The sequence below is a fragment of the Ochotona princeps genome, chromosome X, assembly GCF_030435755.1.
Source record: "Ochotona princeps isolate mOchPri1 chromosome X, mOchPri1.hap1, whole genome shotgun sequence".
Lineage (NCBI taxonomy): Eukaryota > Metazoa > Chordata > Mammalia > Lagomorpha > Ochotonidae > Ochotona > Ochotona princeps.
In genome coordinates, this window is record NC_080865.1 from 76,518,569 (window position 1) to 76,531,932 (window position 13,364).

At 39.2% G+C, this 13,364-nt stretch overlaps 2 pseudogenes; one reads left to right on the top strand and one right to left on the bottom strand.

Annotated features, from left to right (window-relative positions):
* Window positions 1-597: 597 nt before the first annotated feature.
* Window positions 598-13,364, bottom strand: part of LOC101531520 (small ribosomal subunit protein eS1-like) — a 42,263-nt pseudogene continuing 29,496 nt past the window's right edge.
* On the top strand, window positions 6,516-7,664 carry LOC131478588 (heterogeneous nuclear ribonucleoprotein H3-like; annotated as a pseudogene).

Here is a 13,364-nt window from a genome sequence, read left to right on the forward strand (position 1 = left end):
CTTTAATGCTTTAACATTGATTTATTCCAGTGACTTTGTGAGCTAGAGGCCAAGCCATGAGGCCCAAGACAGTTGGCTGATCACATACAGCACACTGCTGTAACAGGCATTCATAATTACAGTGGGTTTCACGATGTATTTGTCATACTCGGTATGAGCTTACTGCCGTCTCGGGTCTCCTCCCGGGGTGCTGAGCTTGCCCCCCTGCTCAGGCTTGCTCCTGGGTGGATGAAACACCAACATTTAGAAGAAACAATCGTCTTTCAGGGAGAAAGTAACCAGGCCTTGTGCACGTTCCCACGCTCTAAACTTTGTCACCTAGCTGCGAGGGAGGCTGAGGAGACTTTGATGGTTCATGTCATTTTACACTTTGCTACTCAGTACCTTCAAAAAGAAGACGGTATCTGAGCGCTGGGAGGCTGGGGTGGCCCTCAATCCCGGGGACAGACCCTCGGATCCTGCTTCTGTTTGACAGAGGCGGCTCCTGCCCCGTGGGCTCTCCCTGGCTTCTCGTGAACCGCTGCGCACAGCTGTGCCGCAGCTGCCCTACTGCACAAATCCACCAGAGTCCCGGGCGCAACCTCTGCAGGTGCAGCCTCAGTCATACACGTTTTCACAAAGCCCACGTGTGACTTTTACGCACAAGTGAGGCAGTTCATTCATCAGCATACGAACAAGGACTCTTCTCATCTTCCTCCAGGAAGCGGCCCTTGCTGTGGCAGTGACCCAGGGCTCCCCCTCATGGCAACTTGGGTTGCCCGAATGCACCATGGCCTTTTGGTGATTGACTGTCACCTGCTTCTCCCGTAGCACGGTGCCAGGGTCCCTGCTGCCGGTGCCAGCTATGCCGTGGCTGATGTGATTCGGGCTGGATCCCCACTGGCCAGGCTGCGTGGCTTCCCATTTCACAGTGAGGCCCAGGCTTTGCAAAGACTGTTGGCTCAGCGTGGCTGCTGGGCTGTGGGGGCAGTGAGTGCCCACCTTTTCCGAGTAGGGGCAGAGGGCTGCGTCTGAGACACTGGCTGCAGGGAAGGGCCGGGAGGGGTGAAGGGGTGCGTGAGTGCATCACCCCACCTGCCATCTTCTCTGTATCATTTGTATTAGCATCATCATGGATTCAAAGGCTGTATATATCTATCTATCTGTCTATCTATCTATCTAATAGTATATAGAATGAATCTATAGTATCCATTATATATAAATATATAATAGAGTGAATATATATAATTATTCTCATTATATTCATATGAGAAATGAATGTATATATTATATAATATACATGACATATAATTGCACATATAAACTCAATCATCTTGCTTTCCTGCATCTGTTCACCCTTCTCTACACTATACAGATTGTACTTTTCCAACTCTAGCCTAGCCACCTCTCCGCCGCCATGCCCTTGTTGCCCTATGCAAGCATACCAGGGCACCAGGCAAGCTCCACCTGACAGAGCCCAGCACGTGCCAGTGCTACTCACTAAGCCTCACAGCCCCACCGTGCCCCACCTGACTCCACTCTGACTCATGTTTTTCCTAAAGGCTCTGGTTAAATACTTCCCAGCCTTTTCCAAACCTTGTTTACTCACTGGCCTTTAACCTACTCCGTTCTAACATTTTTAAAATTAAGATTCATTCATTTTTATTTGAAAGGCTGATTTATAGAGAGAGGGAAAGACAAAGAGAAATACCTTCCATCCACTGCTTCATTCCCTATGTGTCCACAACAGGCAAAGCTGAGCCAATCCAAAGCAGGGAGCCACGAGTTTCTTCTGTGTCTCCTACATGAATGCAGGCATGCAAGGCTTTGGGCCGTCCTGAACTGCTTTCCCAGGCCACAAGCAGGGAGCTGGATGGGAAATGAAGCACCTGGGATGCAAACCAGCACCATATGGGATCCAGGAATTTGAAGGTAGAGGATTAGTCAATTGTGCCAGCACGCCAGGCCCAACACTTTTCCTCTGTGCTACTCCATGTTTGTATCTCTCCTGGTCCCTGAATGCCGATCTCTTCCTGTCAGACCAAACTAGAGGCAGGCAGGCTGTGATGTCCCTTCTCCAGCATCCGCAATGCCGGCAGGCCCAGAGCTGACACCAGCTGTTCCACCCATAGCAGATTAGCCCTAAACACTCAGTTTGTAGCTGTGAACATTGAGCAAAGATCTCTTTTTATTCTGGGTTTTAAAAGTTATCCTGAGCACTTTTATTTTGGTTAATAAGGACTCATATGAATAGCTGGGGCTAGAGAGACAGCAATTGTAAGCATGATTTTTAAATCAGAGTACATTAAGCTTTTATAGTATGTGAAACAACAAAATTAGTTCATGGTGCAAAAGAGGGGTGAGACAGGATGGAACATATGTAAATGAAGCAGTAAACAACATGGAAGGCATGATTGCCTCCCATGGTCCACACAAGCCATATTCTATGACACTCTGAAGTTATCTGAAGCATAGCTTGCTACCTTTGTCTTCAGTAAAGCATGGATATGCACATTCCTTATGAATAAAGACAGAAGCTGTTGAAAGCAAGTTTGCCAACAAAAAAGCTAGCTTGCATGCTGCAAAAAGTAGAGCAGTTTGTTTCACAAAATGAAACTGAGCAGAGTGGTTGGATCTTAAATTTTTCTCAACTTCCACAGTTTATGTCTCTATATTGTAATTTGCACCTTTTAGTTCAGCAACTAATAAACATCTTCAGGGAAATAGCTGTGGAATACACATTCTTTTCAGTAACACGTAAGATATTCTCTAGGTTAAATCAAACGGAAGATCACAAAAAAGGTTTCAAGAAGTTTTAAAATTCAAACGCCCCAAAGAGAATGCAATAAAATTAGAACTAAATATCAAGAAAAACTTTGGAAACTAATAAAAAATGTAATCATTAAATTACAGACTCTTGAACTAAACCAATCAAGAAAAGTGTTAAGTGAAATAAGCCAGCCATGGAAAAGCGAGTCTGTCTGGTAGAAGTTGAGAAGAGATGGTGAACACTAGAGTCAGGAGTGGGGGATGGGAGCGAGGGAAGAAGCAGCTTGACTTCTTGGTAGTTCTAGTTAGCTTAGACAAACAAGTACTGTGTTTGCACAATTGGGTGACTATAGGTAACAATAGTAGTGTATGCTTTTTAAAAACTGAAAGGAATATTTGAATTATTACACAACAAAATAATTTTTTGAGGAAATAGATGTATTTATTCTGATTTGGATATTATATAATGTGCATATATATCAATATATAGCAAAACATCACATTGGTCCATAAATACTCAACATTAATGTAGAAAGTTGAATATCCTGTAATATAAAGCAGTGATAAGTACATTGGAGAAAAACAAGTCGAAGGTATAGAAACTTGTGGAATAGCTATTCCAAGCTAGAGTCTTCTTTGAGAAGAATAAATGAGTGTTACAGAAATATGCTGTGTAACATTGTAGTATAAAGTGGTTGCTTTTGACTAGAGCAGTCAGAAAGACTTCACATTAAAAACAGAATGGGTATCTTTGGAAAATGAACAGGACTTTAATAAATTCTCATCAGTCTATTAGAGTTGCTATAGAAGCTATAGATACTTAGGTCCTACCTATTGACCTACATAATCATAATCATTGTAGATGGAAACTAGAAATATGCCAGAGCATTCTTGTTTAAATTATGAACAAAACAGCAAGACACAGATTTAAAAGTGTACATTGGTCTGGCAGTTAAAGTGGTTTGGAGGCCTACAGCCCATGTGAGACTGCCAAGCTTGGCTCCCAATGTCAGCTTTCTACTAATGCACACCCTGGCAGGTAGCAGGTGATAGCTCCAATAATTGGCTCCCTGCCACTCTATGTGGCTGACCTAGATTAAGTTTCTGGCTGTTGGCTTCAGCCTGGCCTAGTCCTGTGCATTGCAGCATTTAGAGAGTGAATGAGGCTGGGAAACCTGTTTCTGTCTGTATCTTTCTGCCTTTCAAATAAATAAACATAGATTTTAAAATTTAAGAAATAAATTAGTATCACTTAATAGAGAGCCACGTGCCCCTTCTATGTGGAACACACAGCCCCATGCCATGCTTTAGCAGATTGATAGACTAAACTGGTGAAACATTGTTGGAACTGGAAGAATAATTCCTACCAGGCTAAGGAGCTTCAACATTTAATGTGATGATGAAACAACAAGTATTAATGATCAGGTATTTGAAAAAGCAGTAGTTTTTTTTTTTTTTTTTATTGTCAGCAGTATTCATATTTATATCAACAAAATTTAGGACAATGATTAATAACAGCAGTGCACTGGATGGAGCAAAAGTGAAGCTATCAGTAACAAGAGAAAGTAGAAATCTATGGCAGCAATACACCCCTGAGTTATTACATCAAGGTTATGTCAGTTTCAGTAGTAATCAAAGAGGAAGAACAGACATGTAGGACAGCATGAAGCAAATAAAGGAGGGACTTTTGATTCCTTTGATTGAGAAAAGAGTCAGAAGTGACTCATTTTAGACTTGAACAACGGGTGCACTGTGTTTCTTGAACATTATGGAACACCATCAGCCTAGTTTGATAGGATACTTTTCATAAATCGTTACATAAAATTATAAGAGAAAAATAACTGCTATGTTCCTGCAATTTTTTTCTAAGTTTGTCAGTAATCTGTGTAATACTATTAGAGTTCTCTTGTGTACTTCTATTGAAGTTAGGCAAATGAAATAAACCCATGCATTTTGGAATAAATTTCAAAAAAAAGTAAAAAAAATGCCACCTTTTAAGATTAAATAAATGTGAAATTAGTCCTTTACAGCAGCTAATAGTAATGTATTGACTGCAGAGGGAATCGAATCTAATTATACTTTTATGATCTGTTAGTAGAATTCTGAAGAAAATTTCTACTACTTTAGATGCTGTTCTAAATTTATAGCACATACATTTAAACATAATCATACACTAAGCAATAATTACTATGGCTTACTAAATTATAGATCTTTCAATGGCCTAATAATCCATGTAGAGAAAAATCCATTTAAAAATTCTTAAAACTTTTTAAAGAAATTTTTACTATCATAAAAATTGGACATATTTATGGAATTCTATGTGATGTTTCATTACACGTATACCTTGTGTCATATACAATCAGGGTAGGCATATTTTCCTTTCAAGCTTTTAACATTTCTTTGTAATATTGATGTCCAAAAATCCTATCTCATTTTTAATAGAGAAATATACATCAGGTAAATATTATCTTGACAAAAGTGGAAAAAAATTAGTCTCCATATAGTTTTAAAAAGACAACATGATGCTTAAATTGTTGATTTTATACCCCAAAGAAAAAATCATATCTAAAAATAGGCAAATTCCTACATGTTGTGTTTAAGTTTTTATTACACCTTGCATCTTATTAATATTTTTCAACTTTTTTTATTTGTCATGATTAAAAACTAAATTGTACTAGGCAAGTGTTACACTTCTGGGAGCAAAGCACACAATAGCTGACAGACATTCTAGATCTGGTTAATGAAATTAATTAAAATATTTATCCCACCAACCTGCCTTCAGACCTTTATTGGAGAACCACGTGGGTGTGCCTCCTTCTCAACTATTACTAAAAATAAAAAAGTGTAAATTTAAACTATATTCTTGGACTGGTAGTTTATAGTTAATCAACTTTTCATCTTCAGCAACTACTGCCTTCATAAAGCTTCATGAGTTTTCCCCATTCAACTTGGGCTTCTTCACCTTTTTTACACTGCTAACAAAGACATCATGGAGAGAATATATAGACTGGCAAACATTTTCTGAGTCTTTTCCAATGCTGTCTGGAAGCAGTGGGCTGACGACTTCTTTCAAAGCATTTTTGTTTGTTTTGTTTTTGTACCTCTTATGTCATGATTTCCATTATCCTCCTCAGAATTTGGCGTACCTGATGGTGCTGAGTATACAGAATTTTCCATGTTGTATGGTTGCATTTTTTTAGTAAAACCCACGGAAAACAGACTAAGTAGATTACCATTGATAGTATGGATATCAGCATTAGCGTCGGTCATGGGCTGCTACTTTTTGACCATGGAACAAGTTTTGTAATGGGTAAGATCCATTCCATGGAAGTTAGGCAGTTTTTACCCTGAATATTCTCAAGGATCAGCTTGAATTTCCTAAATGCACCTTCATTGTTCTACGGGTCCCTGAGGCTCCCTTCAAAAATATGACCCTTGAGGGGCGGGCCGGCCTGCCTGAGACTTCTGACGCAGATGGCCGAGATGAGAGAGGCTGGGGCCGGGGGCCGGAAAGCCAATGGCGACGAAGGCGCTCGGCTCCCAAATCCAGGACAAAGGCGGCTCCTTTGTCACCCCGCCGCCCGGTGGCGAAGGTATCTAAGCCCCGGCGGGCTGGCGGCCGGGATGGGGCTGGGGCGCGCTCTCCCCGAGCTCTCTGGTCTCTTAGGGCAGCTAGATAAACGAACCAGTCTCCGGGGGAGGAATAAAGGACGCTTAGCCAGCCAGCCCTTATAGTCCAGATTTGGAACTTCGGAAAAGACATTTAAATCAAACGTATTGAGATGGATTGGGTTATGAAACATAATGGTCCAAATGACGCTAGTGATGGGACAGTACGGCTTCGCGGACTACCATTTGGTTGCAGCAAAGAGGAAATAGTTCAGTTCTTTCAAGGTATATTGAGATCTTCAGAAGTAGCAGGAGTGAAATCAAAGGATTTTATGATCCACCAAGAAGATTGCTGGGACAGCGACCAGGACCAGGACCATATGATAGACCAATAGGAGGAAGAGGGGGTTATTATGGAGCTGGGCGTGGAAGTATGTATGACAGAATGCGACGAGGAGGTGATGGATATGATGGTGGCTATGGAGGTTTTGATGACTATGGTGGCTATAATAATTATGGCTATGGAAATGATGGCTTTGATGACAGAATGAGAGATGGACGAGGTATGGGAGGACATGGCTATGGTGGAGCTGGTGATGCAAGTTCAGGTTTTCATGGTGGTCATTTTGTACATATGAGAGGATTACCTTTCCGTGCAACTGAAAATGACATTGCTAATTTCTTTTCACCACTAAATCCAATAAGAGTTCATATTGATATCGGAGCTGATGGCAGAGCAACAGGAGAAGCAGATGTGGAGTTTGTGACCCATGAAGATGCAGTAGCTGCCAGGTCTAAAGATAAGAATAATATGCAGCATCGATACATTGAACTCTTCTTGAATTCCACTCCTGGAGGTGGCTCTGGCATGGGAGGCTCTGGAATGGGAAGCTACGGCAGAGATGGAATGGATAATCAGGGAGGATATGGATCTGTTGGAAGAATGGGAATGGGGAACAATTACAGTGGAGGCTATGGTACGCCTGATGGCTTAGGAGGTTATGGCCGTGGTGGTGGAGGCAGTGGCGGCTACTATGGGCAAGGTGGCATGAGCGGAGGTGGATGGCGTGGGATGTACTGAAAATATCACCATCATACACAAGGAAAAGTCCTAACAACAGCAGCTGGTCTACTAGACTTTGTTACAAATTTCTTTTGTATTTTAAGAACTTTATAATGACTGAAGGAATGTGTTTTCAAAATATTATTTGGTAAAGCAACAGATTGTGATGGGAAAATCTGTTTCCTGTAGGTTTTATTTGTTGCATACTTTGACTTAAGAAATAAATTTTTATATTCAAACCACTGATGTTGATACTTTTTATATACCAGTTACTCCTAAGGATGTGCTGCCTTCATAAGATTTGGGTTGATGTATTTTACTATTAGCTATACAAGTAGTAAGTAGTATTAGTGTAATACTAGAGGATCATGGTTCACCCCTGCATAAACTGCAAGTCCTTAATAAACAGACATCTGGAATAGAGCTTAAAGAATAATTAGTGTAACTTTAATTTCTCCTGGACAACACTGTATATATAAAGACTAAAGAGGAGTTTAAGTGGCATCAAAAGTATAAAATCCGCTAATTCTATATTCTTTTTATCAAATGTCATTTATCAAACATAGCTCTGAAATGTTGATTCCCTTAGAGGTATCTGGGTTTCTGAACACTCAAAATCGTGTTACTGGAGGATGGGAGCATTAGAAGTGAGGTCCTAGCCCTACCTGTTGAGATACAAATCCCCTCAGCACTTGACTGAATTACAAGAAATGCTTCTAAAACCTGATGATTGTTAATTCAGATTGCTTTAGAAAGCTAAGATTGTTGAGAATTCCACATAATTGTCAGATGTATTTTCAGTCTGCTGCCCAAATCTTTAAATAATTGTATAAATGACTACGTTAAGCAAATGTAAGGGAAGTCCATGTCATAGTCAAGTAAAAGAACCCTGCAGTTGGCTTTGCATCTGATTCCTGCTCGTCTTAGTTTATTATGTAGCAAGGAAAAGGTGCTTTTTAATTTTAATCTCCTTGGTCAATATACCTTTTTTTCCAAATTGGCTAATGGATCAAAATGAAATTGTCAATGTGAATATTCAGTTATTGAACTTGTTACTTGTTTTTGCTAGAAATGTTAATGTAATAAATGTCAATGTGGGAGATAAAAATATATATATATATATATGACCCTTGAGACCATCAGGTGCAATGTTAATGTAATAAATGTCAATGTGGGAGATAAAAAAAAATATATATATATATATGACCCTTGAGACCATCAGGTGCAATTTTGGTTCCTTGAGTCCTCATGACTAGGGTTTTTCCAAAATGCCTTATGTTGAACATGGCAAGTGCTTTCACATCATATCAGTCTTTCTCAGAAAATGGGTCAACCACTATCTTCTTGGCTCCCTTTTTGTTGCCTTTCCTAACGCACTGTGTTCTTGCCAACTGCAATAGTGCTGCTCAGAGGCAACTTCATTTTTATTTCAAAGATTTATTTTATTTATTTGAAAGGCAGGGCTACAAAGTAAGGAAGTGACAGAAATAGGTATGTTCTGTCAGCTTAGGTCACTCCTCAAGCAGGGATAGAGCCAGCCTGAATCCAAGAGTTTATCCAGATCCCTCACATGGCTGGCAGGAACCCAAGTCCTTGGGCTCTGCAGACCGTTCCCAGTGTCATTAACAGATAGTTGGATTATGGGCCCTGCGGCATGGCCTAGTGGCTAAAGTCCTTGCCTTGAACGTGCCAGGATCCCATATGGGCGCCGGTTCTAATCCCGGCAGCTCCATTTCCCATCCAGCTTCCTGTTTGTGGCCTGGGAAAGCAGTCGAGGACGGCCCAAAGCTTTGGGACCCTGCACCCACGTGGGAGACCCAGAAGAGGTTCCTGGTTCCCAGCTTAGGATCAGCGTAGCACCAGCCGTTGCACTCAGTTAGGGAGTGAATTATCGAAGGGAAGATCTTCCTCTCTGTCTCTCCTCTCTGTATATCTGACTTTGCAATAAAAATAAATTAATCTTAAAAAAAAACCAGATAGTTAGATTAGAAGCTGAGTTTTGAACCAGTCTTGAGCCAGCATGTTATGGCAGACAGTGGTTTTATATTCTTGAGCCATGATGCTGGCCCTAATTTTGCCAATTTCCCAAACCAGCAAGAGACTAAGTACTATCATGTCAGAGGAATTAAAAAGGGTTTATCGATGTCTTTTGACATGTGATTACCATAAAATTTTCATTGCCAGATACCCTAGTGCAAAAATGTTACTGTATTTCCTATCACCTTTATTCAGCACTATTTTAATAGCATAGGAAATGTGCTTTTTCAAGATGGAGAATATATGTGAATAGTTTCTAATAATTGTCCAAGTCTATTTTTTTCCTAATTGTTTTTTTATTTTAATTTGACATGATAATAGAAAAAGTTTGTGTGGAAAGCTTTATAATCTTCATAATAATCTCTAGCATGTATATTCATTACACTGTGTCAGGCATTTTGCTAAGTGTTAAATAGCATTAAGCTCTTTCTAATTTTCACAACTGTCAAACTAACTCCCAATTATGAATCATAGTGTCTTCAAATAGCTGATCGTGACTGTTTCATGTCAAATACATATCCTAATGAATCCTCTCAGTACCTACTTGCATGGTGAATGATCCAGTATAATATAAGTAGCTAGTTCTTTTGGAAAGAAAGCAGTTAAAATATTGGGAATGTAATAGCATTTATATTTCTAGGGTATTTGCTTCCCAGAAGTTCTTAAACATTCCGTTCATTACATTGGGTTACTTTCTATAGGAATTAGTCTTCCCCCAAATGTGCATTTGCAAGTGCTCTCTCAGATTTTCTTGAATATTTAGTCTGTATAAACTCTACATGCACATTAATTAGTTTAAAAATAAATAAAATGGTAGGTACATTAGTTCCAATTTAATGATATAGTGGAGGTTAGGAGAGTTAGAATGTTACTCAAGGACACAAACAATAAATTTGGAAGTCTAACATAACAAAGATTGGATTATCTCCTAGTTCTCACAATTTAAAAAGAATAAAATACTAATTCACTGAATATTTTATTTTAAAACAATTATCTGATAAACTGCTCAGACGTGGGTTAAAACATTTCGCAGAGTTTCCCTAATGTTCTTCCAACTCACGCATACCATAAGGAATCAGCACTAACAAATTCCATCCCAGTAAGTAGAGAGAGATAGTGAGCTGGTTGAAATGATGCCTTTGTCTCAGTGTGATGGTAGAGAAGGGGGGTATTTTTCATTTTTAAATCATATTGCATGTTGCCTAAAAAATATGCTAACAATCGGTGTGCATGTTAGAAGGCCAGAGAGACATTTTGTTCCCTGGCTAGATATTGCTTAGGCAACGGGTTTGCTTTTACGCTTCTGTGCTTCCCTGATCAAGAAAATGCAGACTTTTAGGAGGAAGGAAAGTTCTAAAAGAGTACTTCAAATAGTTAATGGGCAAATGGAATTTTTAAAAAAGTTTTCCTGGTACAATTGTATTTTGAAATGCAAGCATAGTTTTCCCCCTTAATGCGCATTTCATGAACTTTTTGTGAAGACCCCTTTATATGAGTAAATTAAAAATGTTTAAACCAAAATAGATCTTTTAATTCCATTTTGCATGACAATTTCGAAGTGCTCTTATATATCTACTTTCAACATAGAATTACAAAGATACCTTGGATATACTGCAGGTTAAATTCCCGACCATCACAATAAAATCAAGATTACTGTAAGGTAAATAATGCAATTATTTTTTCACTGGGAAGCAACTCAGAATGACTCATGTGCTTCAATTCCTGCAACCCACATGAGAGAGAGCTTTCTGGAATTTCTGGCTCCCGGTTTTAGCCTGGCCCAGCTTTGCCCTGGCTGTTGTGGACATTGTGGTAGTGAACCAGCAGATGGATGATCTTCCTCTCTCTCCTTTTTTTTTCTATTATCCTGCCTTGTAGATAAATAAGTAAATGAAAACACTAAAAAATTTAAATACAGATACTTCATTGTCAAAAAATTCTAATAAGCATCTGAACTGTTCCAAAAATCATACCAGTAGGGCTGCCCAATGGGATCCCATACACTTGCAACTTATAAAAACACAGTTTCTGCAAAGTAAAATAAAGCAGAGAAGCATGATAATCCAGGCTGTGCCTGTCACTATTGAACACCTAGACTTCAAACACCATTGAGTGAAACAGCTGACAGGAGTGGGAAATGGTTAGGAATTCGGAAGTCACAGAGTCCTTAAGACCGTTTGTAAATGCTCAGCTAGGTAGCTCTCTGTCAGAAAATGCAGCAATTTACTGTTGATGGCTGTTGGGGTTGTTTCTAATTTTCGGCACTAGAAATGTTACTTTTAAGAATGTTCATGCATTTTTGCTGATACACATAATCATGAATTTCCTAATGGCATGCTTTTAGCAACACAAAATCTGTGAAAGCTGTTGCTCTACATACTTTCCAATATGTTATAGTGTCAGGCTTTCATTTTTTAGATATGTAGTATTGTCTTATTATAATATTTTCTATTTTTCCTCTACCTCTTTAACCAGTGAGTTTATTGAAAGTTACGGATTTTTAAAGTATCTTATCTCTGATTTTTAGTTGTGACACTATGTTCTGTGAACTTAATTTTTTCAGATAAGTTTATTTTTATTAGTGTTGTTTTTGATTGAAAATTATAATTGCATATATGGGGTACAATGTAATGATGTTTACTACATACAAAAATACTTCAAAAAGATCATGGAAAACCCAGAACAAGTATTTAAGCTAGTTACTCAATTAAGATTGTTGGATTATAATGCCTGAATTCAATTTCTCATTCTAGGTATCATAAAGTTTAAAAATGCTTTTTGTTTTTAAAGATTTATTTGTTTTTATTGCAAGTCAAATATGTATAGAGAGGAGAGACAGAGAGGAAGATCTTCTGTCTGATGATTTACTCCCCAAGTGACCGCAACAGCTGGAGCCGAGCCAATCCGAAGTGAGGAGCCAGGAGCTTCTTATGGGTCTCCCACATGGATGCAAAATCCCAAGGCCGCCGTCCTTGACTGCTTCCCCAGGCCACAAGCGGGGAGCTGGATGGGAAGCGGATTAGAACCAGCACCCATATGGGATCCTGGTGTGTCAAGGCAAGAACTATAGCCACTAGGCTACTGCACCGGGCCCTAAAATGCTTTTAAAAATAGATGTGCATTATATTATTGAAAGGCAGAGGGTCAGAGAGAAAAGAAGAGACAGATGAAAAGAGAGATCTTCCATGTTTTGATTCAGTGCCTCAAATGCTTATAACAGTCAGAAATGGGCCAGGCTGAAACTAAGCTCCAGGAAATCCCATCTGTATCTCCCAAATGCTGACAGGGACCTGGTGCTTGGACCAGCTTTGATGTCTTCCCAGGTACATCAGCAGGAAGCTGAACCAGAAGTGAGCAGCCAGGACTCAAACTGGCACTCCGACATGGCATATTCTTCAGAAGTGGTAGCTCAACCCATTGCAACACAGTGCCAGTCCACAAATTTGAACTAATTTAATTGGGCTAATTAACATGCAGGTTACCTAATTTACCTGCTTTTTTTTCTTGGTGAACTATTTGAAAAAAAATCAATTATTTTAATATATATATAATACACCATTTTGTGCAATACTTCTTAAAATCTATCATTCCTATCTGAAGCTTTATAATTTTTTTAAATAACTCATTCCACTTTTCCCAACTTTTCTTCCTACCAGCTCTGATGACCATCATTCTAGTCTCTACTTGCTGTGTTCAACTTTTTTAGATTGCACATGTAAATGAGGTCATGGGGTGTTTATATTTTTGTTCCTAGCTTTTTTCCACTGAGCATTATATGCTCAAAGATAGCCAAATGTGATATGATTCTCTCTCTCTCTCTCTCTCTTTTCAAGCGTCAATGGTGTTTTATTCTGTGCTTACATATCATTTTGTGTACCCATTTATTCATTGAAGAATGCTTAAGTTG